Here is an 18,831-nt window from a genome sequence, read left to right as displayed (position 1 = left end):
ATTTGAGGAGAGCCTCATGCTACCATAATCAGGGCTGCCTTACAACCCTATTTTACATGCAATTAAACCTTTTGATCTAAGTTGCAAGCCAATTATCTCGCTGCAACCAGCAAATTAAAATAAGGGGAAGATACTAAAGATGCTTCTTTGACAAAAGCAAGGAATGGCAGTTCTCTTGAGCAGAGATTTAAGTTTACATACTTCACACAGAACAGATTGAACATAATAGTAATTTTCATAGCAATAAACATTCATTCTCACCAAGAAAGGTGAGATGATTTTGAGTGTCTTCTGTTTAAGGGCATGGGAAATTTCTCTTCAAAATATTTATATAAATAGATACATAGGTAGATATAGCTTTACTGCTTAAAGACATAAAGATATAGGCTAGACTAATCATTGAGGAATAATTCAGTATGCCAGAATATAGGCAATTAGAGTGCACCGTACAAATACCTCCTGTAGTCCCAGGACATTGGTGCATTCTTAACCTAGGAAGTCAGGGGCTCAGAAGCTCACTATTAATTTCAAGTGGATACATTTAGGTGCTTCAGTTTCTCTTCTTGTAAAATGCAAATAAATTGAGGTCAAGAGAGATGACTGGAAAATGTTCCGAGATCTATAGCTAAGAAGGAGAGGGGAGCATGGCCACGTGCAGTGGTTCATGCTTATAGTCCCAGCACTTTGGGAGGCTGAGATGGGCGGATCATGAGGTCAAGAGATTGAAGCCATCCTGGCCAACATAGTGAAAGCCTGTCTCTACTAAAAATATAAAAATTAGCCAGGCATGGCAGCGCGCACCTGTAGTCCCAGCTACTCGGGAGGCTGTGGCAGGAGAATCTCTTGAACATGGGAGGTGGAAGGTGCAGTGAGCCGAGATTGCACCACTGCACTCCAGCCTGGCAACAGAGCGAGACTCCATCTCAAACAAACAAACAAACAAACAAACAAAATCAAGGAAGGGGAGCATGTTGAAGTGAGAATATCTATCATATTTAAGGTCCTTCTCTTTTTTGATTAAACATCTCTGGCTGTAGAATGGATATAGATTGCCTGAAAGTATAAAATGAACTCCTTTCATTTTATACTTTCAGGCAACCAACTACAACTCCTTGGTACTCATTAAATATTACTATTAATGTGAAATACAGTACTGCAATAATAATAATCAGGGGTAGACCTAGGTTCTGGGGGGCCTGAAGCTTATACAGCTTTGGATCTCTCTTTAAGGAGAATAATACAAAACTACAAATACAAAATTAAGTATGAATAAGGACACTTATCTAGAATAAGAAACTTTTACAAAGCAATGATTTTTAAAAAGCTGACAAATACCAAAGCTTCACAAAATCAGAAAAATAATGTATTTTTAAATTGACTTCCTGGCATTGCTTTATAATCCTTTTTTCTCATATCTTTTTTGGCTGAATTTTCTTTGATTGCTCTATTCATATGACATTTTATATAATACCATTTTCTATAGAGAAAATAAGGATAATTCAACCTCTTCTGTAGCATGGTTGATCAAAATTTGTTTTTTGCTACTGACAATTAAAGAAAAATTTCTTTCAGCTCCACAATTTGTTTTTTTGGGGTAATATCAAGTAAACATTTGGGATTATTGTCAAATTTGAGAAAACTTCTATCAAGCTTCTTTTAAGAGCTGTGAGTTTTGAAAGAGCATTTTATAAAGCAGATTCCAGCTCTGTCCATTGCATGCTGCATTTCTCCTCCATGGCTCACATCCAGTGCTAGACGCTGAAGGCAATGTGCTCGTGATCATGGGACCTTCGTGTTATGATGCTGGTGAGTCTGCACAGGTCATGATGCTCCTAGAAGCCATTGCTGCAATCAGATGGCCAACAGTAACTTAGTTATCCACAAAAGTTCCTGCAAATCATACAAATAAATTTCATTAAACCCAAGCTAAATAGATCCTCAACTCAACTCCAATACCACCCACACAGGAATCTTAATTGTGGCTAAAATACCTTCCTCCTGCTAGTGGTACAAAATCATATGCCTATGTAAACACATGACTGGGACCCCGTCAGGTATTGAAAGAATCCCATGCAAGTGAGGGACTCCAAAGCTTTAGCTGCATAAGATTTATGGTAACTCTACCTCTGATAGTGACAAATAGCACTGAGGAGAAAATTACAGTTGACCCTTAAACAACGTTGGAGGTTAGGGGTACTGACCCCCATGCAGTAGAAAATCCATGTATAAGTTTTGGCTCCCCCAAACTTAAATTCTAATAGCTTATTGTTGACTGGAAGCCTTACTGATAATGTAAACAGTGGAGTAACACATATGTTGTATGTTATATGTATTGTATAGTGTATTCTTACAACAAAGTAAGCTAGAGAAAACAAAGTGTTATTAAAAATTATAAGAAAGAAAAATATATTTATTAAGTGGGAGTGGATCATCTTAAAGGTCTTCATCCTCATCTTTACTTTGAGTAGGTTGATAGGGAGAAGGAAGAGGAGGGGTTAGTCTTGCTGTCTCAGTGGTGGCAGTGGGGGAAGAAAATCCATGTATAAGTGGACCTGCACAGTTCAAACCCATGCTATCCAAGGGCCAACTCTAGTAGAACTGGGCCACCAGTTTGCTCAAGAACTAGCTGTGTGACCCAAGGTTAATCATTTTATTTTTTGTGGACCTGGATTTCCCATCTTTAAAGTGAGAAGTTCAAATTAGGGGATGTGTAATGTTCCTGATACCCATAACGATGTGTAATTCTGTGAACACTTTCTGAACAAGCCTAGCAGTGTCAGGGCAGATGGGGAAGAGCAAGAGGAAATTGTTATTCCTGCATTAAGGACCATCCCTCCTCCCACTTTCTCCTCCCACTTTCTCCTCCAGCAGAGGTTTGTTTAGCAAACAAATCCCGAGTTTTCCCAATACAGCCAAGCTATGAAAACTCTGTACCACCCAGTATTGCTACAATGACCAATGTGACAGGTCTATCTTTTATTCTCCCAGGGGTGAGGCATGAGTAGAGAACTGAGCTGTCTGAATGACTTACCCAGGCATTTCTCTTTTGAAAGCCATCTAGGGCAGGAGGAGAATTGCCTGGAGGCAGCTGGGCTCAGGCCAATTCCCTGGTTGGTCCTGAGCATCTCCTGTTTTTGAGGTCCCTAGAAGTCAGACTGTAAGTTTGGGAGGATTCCATGACCTTCTCTCTTTACCTCTTGGCCTTTGATTCCTCTCCTTTGATGGATGGACTGGAAATGGGAGAAAGGTGGGTAGTGACTAGTCCTGCTTGGGCAGTATGTACTTTGAATGCTGCTTCAAGGAAGTCCTGGGAATAGCCAAGATTCTGGTGTATGTGTGTGTGTTATGTAGAATAAATTCAGCTGCTAGAATAGTGACCAGAGAGGAAATTTCTTTTTCTGAATGTTTGTATCTATTTTGGAATTTGGGTGTCAAGGTAGAGATGGGGAAAGCTTTTGCCTTTCCAAGCACAGAGGCTAACACACAGGCAAGGAACAACTGTTGTTGAAGCTGAAACCTCATGGCTGTTTCCCTTGGCCTGCTACCTTTGGTACGAGTGGGATAGAGGTACTCAGAAAAGAAATGACATTTGAATTACATTTTGAAGACCCAGTAGAAGTTTCCTGGGAGATCAAGTTGGGAAAACACGTGTGTAATATCAAAAGGCATGCACTTACTTGTTAATCTGGAACTGCTGGCAAATAGAGACTGTCCACTGATACAGGGGTCTCCAACCCCTGGGCCACAGACTGGTAGGAACCAGGCCATGTTAGGAACCAGGCTGCACAGCAGGAGATGAGCAGTAGGCAAGTAAGCAGAGCTTCATCTGTATTTACAGCCACTCCCTATCTCTCACATTACCACCTGAGCTCTGCCTCCTGTCAGATTAGCAGTGGCATTAGATTCTCATAGGAGCACGAGCCCTGTCGTGAACTGCGCCTGTGAGGGATTTAGGTTGCGCTCTCCTTATGAGAATCTAATGCCTGATGATCTGTCATTGTTCCCCAACACCCCCAGATGGAACTATCTAGTTGCAGGAAAACAAGCTCAGGGTTCCCACTGATTCTACATTATGGTGAGTTGTATAATTATTTCATTATATATTATAATGTAATAATAATAGAAAATAAAGTACACAATAAATATAATGTGCTTGAATCTACTCAAAACTACCACCCCACACCCACCCTGTCAATGAAAAAATTGTCTTCCACAAAACTAGTCCCTGGTGTCAAAAAGGCTGGGGAGCTCTGTACTGATAGAAAGGCTGATAACGATGTATGGGCATTTGTCATTCCACATCTTGTTCTTTGCATTTATCCATATATATGCATGTTTAAACAAAAAAGGACATGCTACACATATATTTTTGTATATTTAACACTGTAACATGAATATCTTCTCACATTAATAAAAATGTCCTACAACAACATTATTATCAATGATTGAACATTATTCCATTGTATTATGGCAATTTGTTTAATGTTAGGCATTTAGAGTGTTTTCAATTTTTCACGATTAGCAACAGTGATGAAGTGATGAGGATCTTTGCAAATAGATGTTTGTCTCCATCCCTTGGGAATAATTGCAGTAAAATTGTTGGGTCAAAGGGTCTGCACATTTTAAAGGCTTTTGATTAAGTATTTCTAAATTACCCATCCAGGAAAGTTGTAGCAATTTACACTCTCTTCAGCAGTGTACGAGAATGCCTATTTCTTCTCACCCTCACCAGGGCTGGACTTTATCAGGCTTTTAAATCTCTCCCCATTTGAGAGGAGAAAGATGGTAATTCATTTTAATTTGCATTTCTTTGATTACTAATGTAATTGAATTTTTTAAAAAATAAGCCCATTATCTATTTGAATTTCTACTTTTGTAAATTGCCTGTTATTTCTTTTAGGTAAGGGAAAGTTTTACTTTAGGAAAATTCCCCTTAAAACACTAAGGTCAGATTTTTAAAAACATTATCTTTTGTTCTCACTCTTCAAAAACATGCCTCCCACTGGAAAAATGAAGAAACGATCTAAAAGGAGGAATGGTGTCTCTGTTAGTAAATGGTGAGTCTATCAGCAATGGGACTGGGGTGGATTTTAGCTTTTCTGCTTCAGTTCCCAGCTGTTACCTCAGAGTTGGCTCTCAGCCTTCTTAGTTTTTGTTCAGTACCTTTCACCTCTTTATTTTTAGTTTTTCTTTTTCTTTTTTTTTCTTTCTGTTTTTTTTTTAAATTTTTTAAATTTTTAAATTTTTAAATTTTTATTTTTTGAGACTGAGTCTTACTCTGTTGCCCAGGCTGGAGTGCAGTGGCATGATCTTGGCTCGCTGCAACCTCTGCCTCCTGGGTTCAAGCGATTCTCCTGCCTTAGCCTCCCGAGTAGCTAGGATTACAGGTGCCTGCCACCACACCTGGCTCTTTTGTATTTTTAGTAGAGATGGGGTTTCACCATGTTGGCCAGGCTGGTCTCGAACTCCTGACTTCAGGTAGTCCACCTGCCTTGGCCTCCCAAAGTGCTGGGATTACAGGTGTGAGCCACTGCACCTGGCCCACCTTTCACCTCTTTCACCTGCCTTTCATTAAGCTATTTGAGTACCTCCATTATCATGCCCCATCCTAGGTTTTAAGCTCCTAAAAGGCAAGGAAAGTTTCTTCTTTACCCTATAATGCCGTGCCACACCTAACACAGTCACTTGTCCATCACAGGTGCTCACTATGTGAAGTGAACAAATAGGGAATGCCACTTCCCAGTAGTACCATTTTACTGCTAGGCAAGTTTGAGCTTTCTAGCCCTTCCTCAAACTTGCTAGGTAGTCTAAGAAAAATGACCCAACTTTACAGTGCTTATTCTCCATGCCCCAAAGGAAAGATTGGTAATATTTGTTTATAAGATGCTGTGTGTTATATTGGTTCTTTGAAAATACTGGGAATTACTGTGGAGCTAAAAAACAATTAAGAGCATTCTACACATAAGTCATTAACTACACTTGAAATAAAATATGTGAGTTACCAGTGACATTTCAAGGACTATATTTGTTAATAACTGAGGCTTAACAAATAGAAATTATTTATCAACCTGTCTGAAATAGGAATCCAATAGCTGTTTCTAGTCTTATTGAACAATCCAATTAAGGGACTCTTTATATATAAGATGTTTGCCATTTTCCCATTTGAAATATTAAGATGATGTTATATTTAAAACCTGCAACTGGCTATTTGATAGTGGCTCAGTGTCTTCAGCCTTGGACCCTTGGGGGAGGTGAGTCTGCACTCTGCCTTGGCAAGGGGTCCAGAAGGAAGAACTCAGAGATGTCACTTCCAACTGAACTTGTGGGAGGTGGCCTGTGTCATCTACTCCGGTCCGCTTGTGTGTGCCTGTCTGCAGAAGATACTCTCTGTTGTAGATCTAGTGGGACTCCTAGAGCCCTGCATTTGTGAAAAACAATAGGAACTTAGCTCCTTATGGCCCAAATGCTGACTCAACATCAATATGATGTAGATATTGTACTTCCATGATGAGAGTCCCTTTCCAAGATTTTAACCTCTAAAACAAAAAGTTTGGGAGATTCCAGGAAGGGTGTTTTTTCACCTATGTCACAATTCCATGCATATGAATCCTGTTGAAGTTGTAGGCCTTGCTGGCTTAAGGGTTCCACACAGTAGAATGTGGCCAATAACACAACTGTATGCTAGCTGAGCTTGGTGCAAATGACAACGCACACCACGCTTACCCACTTCAGAACTGTTTTACGTGCATGCCAATTCGTATTCCGTCACGAGATGCTGAGGTCTAACCCTACAAGTCTGTTTCTCAGTGAATTCACTTGGAGCCTCGTTCTGATGAGATTCATTGTCAGAGTAGCCTGAGCTGTCAGTGAATTTGACTCTTTTGTCAGAATGTCTTTATTGAACTTCATGATATGCTCTCTTGTGAAAAGGGTTGAAAAAATTGTGGCTGCTAGTGGTGCTAACTGTTCACCATTGGGTTATGGATAAACACTGCCTGGTACCTCAAGTGAGGAAGACCTGAGGTAATATCTTGACAGCTAAAAAATAGATACTGGGATCTCAAAATGACACAATCAGACACTTTTGTTTTCCTAAAAATATCCCTCTTGAAGGATGTTTGAGCCGTCTAGGTAGCATTGTGACATCCATTTTGCTTCTAATCCCATGATCCAGGGGAGTAACATAAAGTCACAGAGGTGGATCGTGACTGTGAAGATGAAATTTTAACAGTAACATCCACTTTATTCTAGTCTAGACCTGCCTGTTAAAAAACAGTACCACTAGGTTGTGCTAGAGTATAAACATAGCACGATGTGCGTTTCCTGCCCAATCTTTACTTTATTGGCTATTTCTTTCTTTCTTTTTCTTAAGAAAAAAAAATTCTCTGTTCTCTGTAACTTAGAAGAAGAACATATCAGAAATATCATTGTGCTCACTGTTGTTTGAAATGAAGGACCTTTGAATGACAATATTGTGATTTTTGTGAAGGCCAGAGGTAGTGAGATGCTCAGAAATATTTATACTTACTCCCAGATACCACTTAGTTACCTTCCAACGTCTGGTGCTCTGGGCTAAGGACTGCTGCTCCTCTTCAGTCTTCTCATTGGCGCCTCATTTTCTGTCGACTTGTCAACACTGGAAAGCTCAAGGCTATCTCTCGGGTCCTCTTTCTTCTCTTCCCTGTGTAATTTCCTAGGGCGTCTTCCTCAGTCCCATACCGTGTGTATGTCAAGGGCAATGATGTCCCAGCTATATCTCTGGTCCTGACTTGTCCGTGAAACTCCAGACTCATCTATCCAGGATGACCAAGCATTTCGGCCTTCTGGGACAGCTCTGCTTTATACCTACTCTCCTGTTATTAGTAGGACTCATTTCTCTCTCAGAAAATTTCAGTCATGTCATCCAAATACACGAGGTTGGTATTTAAGTCAGATCATGTCACTTTTCCAACTAAAATTCTTTTATAGGAAGGATAGTAAACAGTTGGGAACAATAATAAAATTGACCATATCACTAAAATCGGCAGGAAACCTAGAAGGTATTGAGTGCCATTGTGCTATGTTATTTGCATTTGTTCTCTCATTTAATTTAAACTTCATTTCAGCTCTGTTTTGTGAGTATTGCTCTAGGCAATTTCAGCTAAAGCAAAACACAAGCAACCAACCAATCAAGAACAAAAATGTAAGGCTCAGAAAGATTAAAATAACTTGCTTAGGATTACACAGCCAGTTAAGTATTAGAGCTGGGTTTGAATCTTAGTTCTCTCTAGTGCTAAAGCCGAAGGATTATTTGTTTTTTCCAATTACTTTGTTGATGTGATGGCTAATTCATGTGTCAACCTGAGTGGGCTAAGGGATGTCCAGGTAGCTGGTAAAACATTATTTCTGCGGGGGTGTTTCCAGGAGAGATGAGCATTTGGTTCAGTAGGCTGAGTAGAGAAGATCCACTTTCATCAATGTGAATGGGCATAGTCTAATCTGTTGTGGGCCCGAATACAACACAAAGACAGAGGAATGATGAACTTACTCTCTCTTCTTGAGCTGGGACATTGGAGCTCCTGGTTCTCTGGCCTTCACATTCTGGAACTTACACAAGCAGAGCAACCCCTATCTCCAATATCTCAGGTCTTCACACTCAACTAGGAGTTACACAGTCAGCTTCCCTGTTTCTTAGAACTTTGGACTTAGACTGAATTATATGAGCTTCTCCAGGTTGCAGATGACCGGTCATGGGACTTCTCAACCTCCATAATTACATGAGCCAATTATCACAATAAATCTCTCTCTCTGGTTCTGATTCTCAGGACAACCCTAATACAGTTGACAATCAAGCATCTTTCTTCATCTGGCCTCAGAAACACTTTTTTTTTTTTTTTAAACATGTTTTCATGTTACTTAGGCCAGTTGCTTAGTGATCTATCAATAGTCATCATCAAAGTCTTGTTGAAGAGTTTTCCTGTGTGATTGTATTGATTAGAATTAGATTTGGCTATGGATGATGGGAACTAAAATCACTATTTTTTTCCTTTATTTAAGAATAAAGGAATTCTATTTCTTTATTTAAAGAAATCTGGAGGTGAGTGTTCTGGGGCTCCACACTCATGGCTCTGGTTTCCTTCCATCCTAATGTGGTACATGATTACCTGCCTTAAGAACACCCTGGGCTCTGGGATGGCTGCTGGGAATCCCCACTAAAATTGGTCTGTTACTAAGGGAAAAGGGGAGAAACCAGCAGTCTCTGCTCTCCTGACAGGCTTTGTTTTCTTTTATTTCTCATTATTTGAGAATTTGTTTTTCAGAAGAAGTCTGAGTATGTAAGGAATAAAGCCTAAAATGAGGTCTATTTGGCATCTGATTGACCTACCTATAATTTCCAATTTTCCCTGTGACTGTTTTGTTGAGCAAGTTTTGTAACTTCTATGACCTAGATACTTTACACAATTATCTCATTTAATTCTCACTAAAGCCTCCAAAGTAAGAATTATCTCTATTTTACAGATGAGGAAACTAAGGCTCGGAATGTGTTTTTAGTGCATATCAAACAATATATAATATGCAATGATTAACGCTTCAAGTGTGCACAAGAGGTATTCAAAACTCTTCTTGACTTGTTTTAATCAAGTTTCCCTCCTGATCATCAAATGGGACATATAATCCTTCATTTTTTTTCTTTATCTAGGTTTTCACAGAAAAAAAAACAAAACCAACAACAACTAAGCCTCATGTGATTAGAGATGATAGAAAAATGTCATGGTTTTAAAAAATTCACATGCCTGCAATCCAACCCCAGGACCTGTGATTTGGTGATTTGGATGGGTGTGGGAGTCTGTAGTTGAGAAAGGTTATGTATAACTCCATTAGTGAGCTTCTGGCACAAGAAGAATAACTGTCAAGAGTTGCTCTGCTGATCTTAGTTTGGTATCTTCTTGATTTGAAAAGTCTCTCCTTATTCCAGCGTTTGTGCTGTCATATTAAACTGCTATCTCTGAATTTCTTGTTACACTGACATTGTTACCATTCTCCTGGGTGTCGATATAATGTTTCTTCTCAGAAATTCTCTCTTTCAAGAGATGGCTCTCACCTTTTCCTGTGTTTAGGGGAGCCGTAGTTCATCTTGTCTTTCTCCCTTTGCTTTTCTCTGGAGTAAAGGCTGGTAAAGGAGAATGAGAAGAAAATTATTAAAAGTTCAAATTGGCAGGTAGGATTTCAAAGAACAGAAGTAATTGTATTCAAGACACGTCTCCCCTGTGTTTATGCTCACAAAAGGCTGTCTTCGCAAGAACTCTACAGCACCACGTACACTGTTGGCCCTCTGCAAATCAGCACCAATGACAACATTATAATTACACTTCAAAAACAAAGGCAACGAGAAGTTGCATCTTAAATATCCTTTATTTGGTTGCTCTAGGAACTTCTGTTTGAGTACAGCATTGGAGAGCAGGTGCAGAGGTTAAAAATATGCTCATAAAAATCTAGAACCCAGTGTCTTTTTGTTACATTCATAATAAATAAGAATGCTTTCCTGGAGGCTCAGTCATTAAGGGAGGTGATGGGGCAGGAAATGGGAGTTGTTCTTCTCTTGGATTCTGTTTATAATGCAGTCAAACAAGGGTAAGGAGACTTAGCTAAAGCTTTTTTGGGCGGGGTGGGGAGGTGGGACTAGAAGGCAAATTTATGCTAATAATTAACCATGAACCTGTCAATTTCTCATGTATTGTGCTAAAAAGGGTCTCTTGGCATAAGCATAATAATAGCAACTCCCATTTATATAACATCCACTACTTACCAGACAGGGTACCAGGGACTTCATAGACATGATTTCAAGCTGCCACAGCAAAATTGTGGGTGAGTATTATGTAATACTCTGAGAGTCCCTGAGAGGGCACACAAGGGATGCATAGCTAGTAAGTGTCAATACCAAGATTTAAACCCACAGGGTCCAAAGTGCTTGCTCCTTTCTCTAGACTATTGGCTTGATTAGGACTCATTTTGTTGCAAGTAACTAAAGCCTAGTTCTGAATTTCGACCAACTCAACTTAAACCACACTCTGGGTTTAGTAAAGCTAATATAATTCAATTCCAGTTTACATATAAAAGAGAATTTATTACAGAGATACAAAGGTTTCTCACCAGACGCTAAAGTGAGTCTGTGTCTCCTGAGTGAACTGGAACCAGTGCTTAAGTGTAGGTAGGACTCACGCAGATTTGCTTTTTTTTTGCACACCTCAGTTCACTTTTCCTTCTTGCTACAGATGGCCTTCTTCTGGCTCCAATACTGCCAACAGTTGCTGAGTTCAGCATGATACTGTCAAGGCACCTGAAGAGACACCAGATTCAATAGTCGTGATAATGATTGGCCCAGCTTAAATGAGCTGCCCACCCCTGGACCCATTAACTGGGGCTAATGGGGAGGTTAAAACTATAGAAACATGCTTGTCCCCACAATGGCCAGGTGGTATAAAAATGGAAGAGCATATCTCAGAAAAGTAGTTTGTGTGTGTGTGTGTGTGTGTGTGTATGTGTGTATGTATTTGCATGTTTGTCTGTATGTGGAAACTAGTAGACAAAAAGTTGTCCAGTATGACTGTGCAGACTGCAGGTATCTCCTGGTTGTGGGGTCCTAGTAGCTGCACAATTTGCCACACATCACTTTTAATTCTATCCCTGTGGATGGCTCCCCACAAGGGACAAAAGTAGAAGGATTTGCATGCTGCCTGAAGAAAGCCATGAAAGAAAAGAATTTGTCCATAATCTGTTCTCAGCATCAAATCTAAATGTCTGTTAACTATTTATAAACTAACTCGATTTCCATTCATTCATGTACACATTATTCATTCATTCTCACACTCACTCCTTGTGAAGAGACCACCAAACAGGCTTTGTGTGAGCAACAAGGCTGTTTATTTCACCTGCGTGCAGGCGGGCTGGATCCGAAAAGAGAGTCAGAAAAGGGTGGTGGAATTATCAATAGTTCTAACAGGTTTTGGGATAGGCAGTGGAGTTAGGAGCAATGTTTTGTGGGCAGCAGGTGGATCTCACAAAGTACATTCTCAAGAGTGGGGAGAATTACAAAGAACCTTCTTAAGGGTCGGGGAGATTACAAAGTACATTGATCAGTTAGCGTGGGGCAGAAACAGATCACAATGGTGGAAAGTCATCAGTTAAGGCTATTTTAACTTCTTTTGTGGATCTTCAATTGCTTCAGGCCATCTGGATGTATACCTGCAGGTCACAGGGGGTACATGGCTTAGCTTGGGCTCAGAGGCCTGACACATTCAAGTACTCATTTTTCATTTAATATACTGAACACAAGAAACAAAGCCTCAAATATAGAGGCTGCCATTGCCTATAGGATAAAATCTAAACTCCCATTAAGGCCTGCCTTCCCAGGTCATCTTTTGCTCTCCCCTGCATGTACTTGGGGCCCTAAGATATGTTGCTGTGTTCTTTTACCTTGTTTACTTGATAGATGAACACCTATTGGCTTTAAGGGAAAGTTCCAGCATTCTCTCCCCAGCCTTGTCTTTGCAACACTCTCCTTGCTCTTAATGCAAAGCTAAGTCACTCCTAATGTTACCATAGTACTCAGTGAGCCTGTCTTCAGGATGCCCATTAACCTACAGTATACTTGTCTGTCAGTGAGAAGATGGTGTCTCCTGGAGACACTTTGTCAAATGCTAAAAAATTGTATGCAGATCAATACTGATTGTGATGGTAGATGTGCCATCACAATCAGTAGATGTGCCCTCCCTCTTAGACCTGGCCTCATGGAGAAGAGCACAAGGTGCATGGGTAGATGCAGTGGCTGTGAGCCACCTCCACTACAGAACAGCTTGCACTTCTCTGTTTGTGGGTCTGTTTCCACCATTGTGCCACTGGCACAAATTGTTTCTCACTAATTGTGGATCCCTAGTGACTAGCAGAACTCTTGGCACAATTTTGTTTCTCAATAAAGGTCTTTTGGTTCAATGCAAAAATGAGTAAAATATAAGACAGGAACATTAATTGCTATAGAAATATCTCCTTGGCATAATAAATGTGTTTCTGGTTTCTGCCCCAAGGATATAAGACATCTTGGGCTCATGTATTTCCTACTACCTACTTCCCTCTCCCTTTCCCTTTATGTTCTTCTTTGCTTTTATGGATTTTTTTTTTTTTTTTTTTTTTAAGATGGAGTCCCACTCTGTTGCCCAGGCTGGAGTGCAGTGGCATGATCCCAACTCACTGCAACCTCTGCTTCCTGGGTTCAAGTGATTCTCCTGCCTCAGCCTCCTGAGTAGCTGGGACTACAGGCATGCACCACCATACCTGCCTAATATTTGTATTTTTTAGTAGAGACAGGGTTTCCATGTTGGCCAGGCTGGTCTCAAACTCCTGACCTCAGGTGATCTGCCCGCCTCAATCTCCCAAAGTTCTGGGATTACAGGTGTGAGCTGCTGTGCTTGGCCTGCTTTTATCATTTTTTATTATAGAAAGGGTCTATGGTCATTTTAGAACAATTGAAAATTGAATAAGCAAAAATAATTTGTCATTTTACTATTAAGGAATAACAACTATTGACATCTACTTTCCCAGATATTTTTCTATGCCAAAAATATACATCAGTGTGGGTTATTTTTAAAACAAATTTAATCATCCCCTTTAAATAGAGATTAGGCAAATATGTAAATGTACAAATCACAAAGAAATAGGTCTAAAAGGGATCTTATTTAAGATTAGAGTTTCAAACAGTAGTGTTCGCTGCTTTGGGAGATGCTAAGTTCCTTGTCCCTGGATGTATTTAAAAAACCAAAAAGATTAGAAACTTCCTCATTTGCAAGTTGTAGGGATGATTCAAGTCTTTGACAATAGTCATATTAAAGAACTAAAGTCTGAGTTTCTGATCTGTTTGGAGAATCCTCATGGATTCTAAGAGGAACCCACATTTCTAAAAGTGTCTCCTGTGTTGACAGCCAGAAGGCCTAGTGTTCTGCAGCCCTGTCTCAACCAGCATAATCCTGAAGGGCAGCCTCTCAGAGGTTAATCTTTGAACACACTCTTAGGTTTACTTACCGCTTTTCAGGCTGACAGATGAATTTTCGTTCCACAATGTGGCGTACTTCAGTGTTGCCTAATGTAGTCATTGTGTAATTAGCATTAATTTAGTTATAAGATAAAATGAAACAAATTTGGCTTTTTGAAAAGGAGGACTTTCATACAAGGCCAAACTTAAGGGAAAGAAAGCCAGAGAACATTTCAACTCAAGAAGCAATTTGCTTTGCACAAGGAAGTCGGAAAATTACAGCCCATCATACCTAATTACTACACACATTTGCGTTTGAATGTGCGCTCTCCCTCCACGGAACTGTCTCCAAGTTTCTTCCCCTTCACCTCTCAGCAGCCAGAATCCACTGCTGATGGAAAATAGTCATTGGAGCAACAGGATATTGTCCGTTTCCCGACTTGGTCACAGGAGGTTCTGACAGATTGAGTGTTGTACAGGGTCCTGTTCCAAACGAAGTAATGGGCATGTGATCATGAAAAATAGGATGGAGGAGAATGTGGATATCCCCATGAAAACTGATGGAACCAAATGTAATTCTCCTTCAAACTTCAAGGATTTAAAGAATATGTGTAGATACTACCCCTCCAAGAGATAGTGCTTAATTCTACTCCTTCTTCTCCAGTGTGGGCTAGACATAGTGACTGCCTTCCAAGAAACAGAGTATAGAGAGCAAAAATAACGTCACAGTGCAGAAATATGGCATGCATCACTTAAGTGATAAACCAAGTGAAGGCATCATCAGCTACATCATGTGTTTCTCACTAACCCTGGATATATAATGGAAAGGACCTCTGAAGGTCCATCATCCTCATCTAATTAAAAAAATTAATCAGACTAATCCAATTGGGGGCCATTCTACACGTTACCTTTTCACTACTCCTCAATACTGTCAAGGTTGTGGAAAAAAGGTGTAAACCAAAAGTAAAATTTTAAGCCCCTTAACCAACTGAATGGACCCTTCCTCTTGGCCAAGAGCCTTCCAAAGTTCATCTGAAAGACTAGTTCAGGCCATGATGGGAAGTGGGAGTTGAACATGTCTCATTATACCCTCCTCCCTTTGGAATTCAGGCACAGCTGACCAGCATTAACATTAAAACAGATCTTAAGACTGACAAAATAGACTTTTCATAGCAATAAGACACCAAATTCCAGCCTGACTCTAGTATAGCATCACATAACAGATAGCAGGCCCTGAAAGAAATCAAAGTATTTTATCCCAAAATATATGTATTTGACATATTTTGAAATGGTCTAGCAAAAATCTGTCTATTGTGGGGAAAATCTGCAATTCTATAGAGAATCCCTATTCCTTTCTAGATCTTTTCCCTGCTCCAGGAGAGAATTAATGAAGAATCGGGCACCTTATTAGGTCTGGTAAGAGATCTGAAGCCTGTTACATAGAGGTTTTGTCTGCATGAGAAAACCTTGGTCTCCAGAACCCCTTTGTCTTTTGTTTGTTTTTGTTGTTTTGAGACGGAGTCTTCCTCTGTTGCCCAGGCTGGAGTGCAGTGGCACAGTCACAGCTTACTGCAACCTCTGCCTCCCAGGTTTAAACAATTCTCCTGCCTTAGCCTCTTGAGTAGCTGGAATTACAGGTACCTGCCACCATGCCTGGCTAATTTTTGTGTTTTTAGTAGATACGGGGTTTCACCAGGTTGGCCAGGCTGGTCTCGAACTTCTGACCTGAGGTGATCCACCTGCCTCGGCCCCCCAAAGTTCTGGGATTACAGGCGTGAGCCACCACGCCCACCCCAGAACCCCTTTGTCTTAACTAAGACATTCCTTTCTATTGATCCTGGGCCTTTAGATAATAACTCTTTCAATAAATTGCCAATCAGAAAATGTTTGAATCCACCTATGACCTGGAAGCCCCTTCTTCTAGTTGTCTCACCTTTCTGGACCGAACCAATGTATATCTTACATGTATTGATTGATGTCCTGTGTCTTCCTAAAGCGTATAAAACCAAGCTGTAGCCTGACCACCTTAAACGCATGTTCTCAGGATCTCCTGGGGCTGTGTCATGGGCCACTGGTCACTTGTATTTGGTTCAGAGTAAATCTCTTCAAATATTTTACAGAGTTTGACTCTTTTTATCAACAAAGGAAGACTGAGAAAACTGCCACAGACCAGAGGAGACTGGGGAGAGATAACAACCACATGCAACATGGTACACTGGGTGGGATATTGGATTGGAACAAGGACATTAGTGAAGCTGGTGAAATCCAGTAAAGTCCAGAGTTTAGTTAATGATAAAGTACCAGGCCAGGTGCGGTGGCTCACACTTATAATTCTAGCACTTTGGGAGGCCGAGGAAGGCAGATCACTTGAGGCCAGGAGTTTGAGACCAGTCTGGTCAACATGGCACAATCCCATCTCTACTGAAAATACAAAATGTAGCAGGGTGTTGTGGCAGGTGCCTGTAGTCCCAGCTACTCGGGAGGCTGAGGTAGGAGAATTGCTTGAACCCAAGAGGCAGAGGTTGCAGTGAGCTGAGTTTGCACCACTGCACTACAGCTTGGGCACCAGAGTGAGACTCTGTCTCAAACCAAAAAAATCAATAATGTACCAACGTCAGTGTTTTAGTTTTGACAAATGTATCAGGCTATTATAAGATGTTGACAATAAAACAACCGGTTATAAAGAAACTCTTTGTGCTATCTTTGTAACTTTTCCTTCAATCTAAAATTATTCTAAATTAAAAAGTTTATTAAAAATATTTTAAAGATTTTTTTTCTCTCCATGCAGACTTCTCTTCTGTTTCCTTAAGGGACTTGGTTCATGCCTCTGAAACTGACCCATCAGGTGGTTTTAAGGAAATCAGAATGTTCCTCACAAAAAGAGTCTACATTTTTGATTATATGGCTCAAACACCAGATTTTGGATGTAATTCTTAAGAGTAAATGGTTAGAGTAGCCATTCATTATCAACTGCTTGACAATTCACCACAGAGTCTGACAAACAGAAGAAGGTCAAAATGCTTAACCTAATTATGTAATTATGTGTACAGTCACTCACAACAGTCTATATAATGGCAGGGCACAATTATAGTTACTCCCAGTAAATGGGCATAAAGCTGATTGATGTTAGAATGGTAGACTTTATTTTGTGGAGGAATTAATAAAAAGGGGTTTTTAGAATTAAGATGTTCAAATATCTCTCCAAGTGCAATAATGCCTTTGCAGCATCTCTGAATCATGAGGAGCTCTCTGCTTGTATTTGTCTAGCCAACCCACATCCACTTTGTGAGAGTGAAGAACTTTGGTTTTCAATCTTGGTGAATGTGTGCTTACTTTACATGATAGGTTGACTTCCTTGAAGAAAATGGGAGCCAAAACTTAAGACAGAGTCAGAAATAATCAATAAGGTTTTTGAAAGAGGTTTCCACCCTGTGATAGCCATGGTTAACCAAGATAACTGTTGCCTCTATTTGGAAAGACCCTCTACTTCCTCACTGTCCATCACTGTTAATCTTGTTTCCATGATGAAACATTTCGTGATTAGACTTTCCCTTCCTCTCATACCTCTCCCTCAACTTGCATTAACCATCCTCATCCACTGAATTCAGTTTGCACTTGATCATGGTAACTTGTCAATATTTCTGTGTCCTTTTCAGCTGCGTTGAGAACTCCCATTCTGCTGGCATCCTTTGAGTCCCCTTCATCTGTGGCTAAATGTATTGATGAGCATCTAATAGTTCTAATAAACAATTGATTAATGGATGTATAGAAGGACAGACAAATGGACATTCTGTCAAGTGACTGCTTATGATGGAAGCCACAACTCTCTATGACTGTATGTCCTGGTGACTTTCAATCAATAATTTTAAACTCATCCCTCTTCAACCTAGGCAGGGATCTCTCAGTATTAATGTCCCAGCCATGTGTCCCAGATTCATGGAAAGGATCAAAGTCAAAAGCAACTTCTATCATCATGACATTTACTTGAAAATTCAACATAAGTGGAATTCCAGAAAAGAGGCATGAAACAAATTTGTACTCCTTAAGTGGGAGCATTGAACTAAGAGATCATTGAATATCTCCTTAGTTTTTGGAATTCAGCCCTGGCAATTAGAGAAGAGATGCCTGATGTCCTCTTTATGGGTTATGTGATCCTACACAGCTGCAGATGCTTTTATGGACTATTAAAATTGTGACTTAACTGGCTAATTGCCAAACATTCATGGCTTTTAATAGACTATTTTCCTCTCGGTGTCCTGCTGTAATCTTTGATCCTTGAAGACTTGATCCATAGTGGAACTACCACCTTCATCCTTGGAAGCTCTTTTTTTCTATTATCTTTCCCATTTACCCTCTTAACTAATTTAATTTTATAACCAAGCCTGCTGATACTGATTTTCTGGAATCTCTGTTTTTTTTGGGTGTGAACTGTAAAAACGACAAAATATCATCAGTTTGTATTCAGCCTTATTTTCACCTAAAAACAGTTTACTCTTACCTGCTTCCTCTACTTCACGAAATATAATCTGGGTAAAGACTGAAGAACCTGGTATAAAATTATTGACAACCAAGAATCCATCTGAAGCAGGTGCAGTGTCCTTGGCAGAGTTCTAGGGTGACATCTGTGGGTCTTTGTTGCTCCTGGATGGAATGTGTATATTTCCAAGGAGATATACAGAATATTCATAAATAGATGGTAGAGTCTGTATGAATTGAACAGTGCTTCAAGCACAAGTTCCTGTTGATGAGAAATGAGACCTCTCTAGGAGAATGTTTTATGACATTATCCATACACTCTTATCCATATATATTACCTAGTGATGATAAAA

At 40.0% G+C, this 18,831-nt stretch overlaps 1 protein-coding gene and 1 long non-coding RNA gene across 3 annotated transcripts in view; one reads left to right on the top strand and one right to left on the bottom strand.

Annotated features, from left to right (window-relative positions):
• AGBL1 (ATP/GTP binding protein like 1) overlaps positions 1–18,831 on the top strand; it is an 803,745-nt gene that overhangs the window by 28,705 nt on the left and 756,209 nt on the right. The gene's annotated exons all lie outside the window — the stretch shown is intronic.
• On the bottom strand, positions 1,805–18,708 carry LOC103885995. Of its 2 annotated transcripts, XR_004185420.1 has the most exons (5): positions 18,501–18,708; positions 14,295–14,485; positions 11,131–11,317; positions 10,082–10,150; positions 1,805–1,890 (listed from the first exon to the last, which is right to left on the bottom strand). It is a non-coding gene; the product is annotated as an uncharacterized LOC103885995 (long non-coding RNA). The 2 variants fall into 2 exon arrangements; XR_001904544.3 differs by lacking the exon at positions 14,295–14,485 and having other exon boundaries at positions 18,501–18,706.

Source organism: Papio anubis, chromosome 7 (genome assembly GCF_008728515.1).
Source record: "Papio anubis isolate 15944 chromosome 7, Panubis1.0, whole genome shotgun sequence".
NCBI classification, from domain to species: Eukaryota; Metazoa; Chordata; class Mammalia; order Primates; family Cercopithecidae; genus Papio; species Papio anubis.
This window is presented reverse-complemented; position numbering and strand designations above follow the sequence as displayed.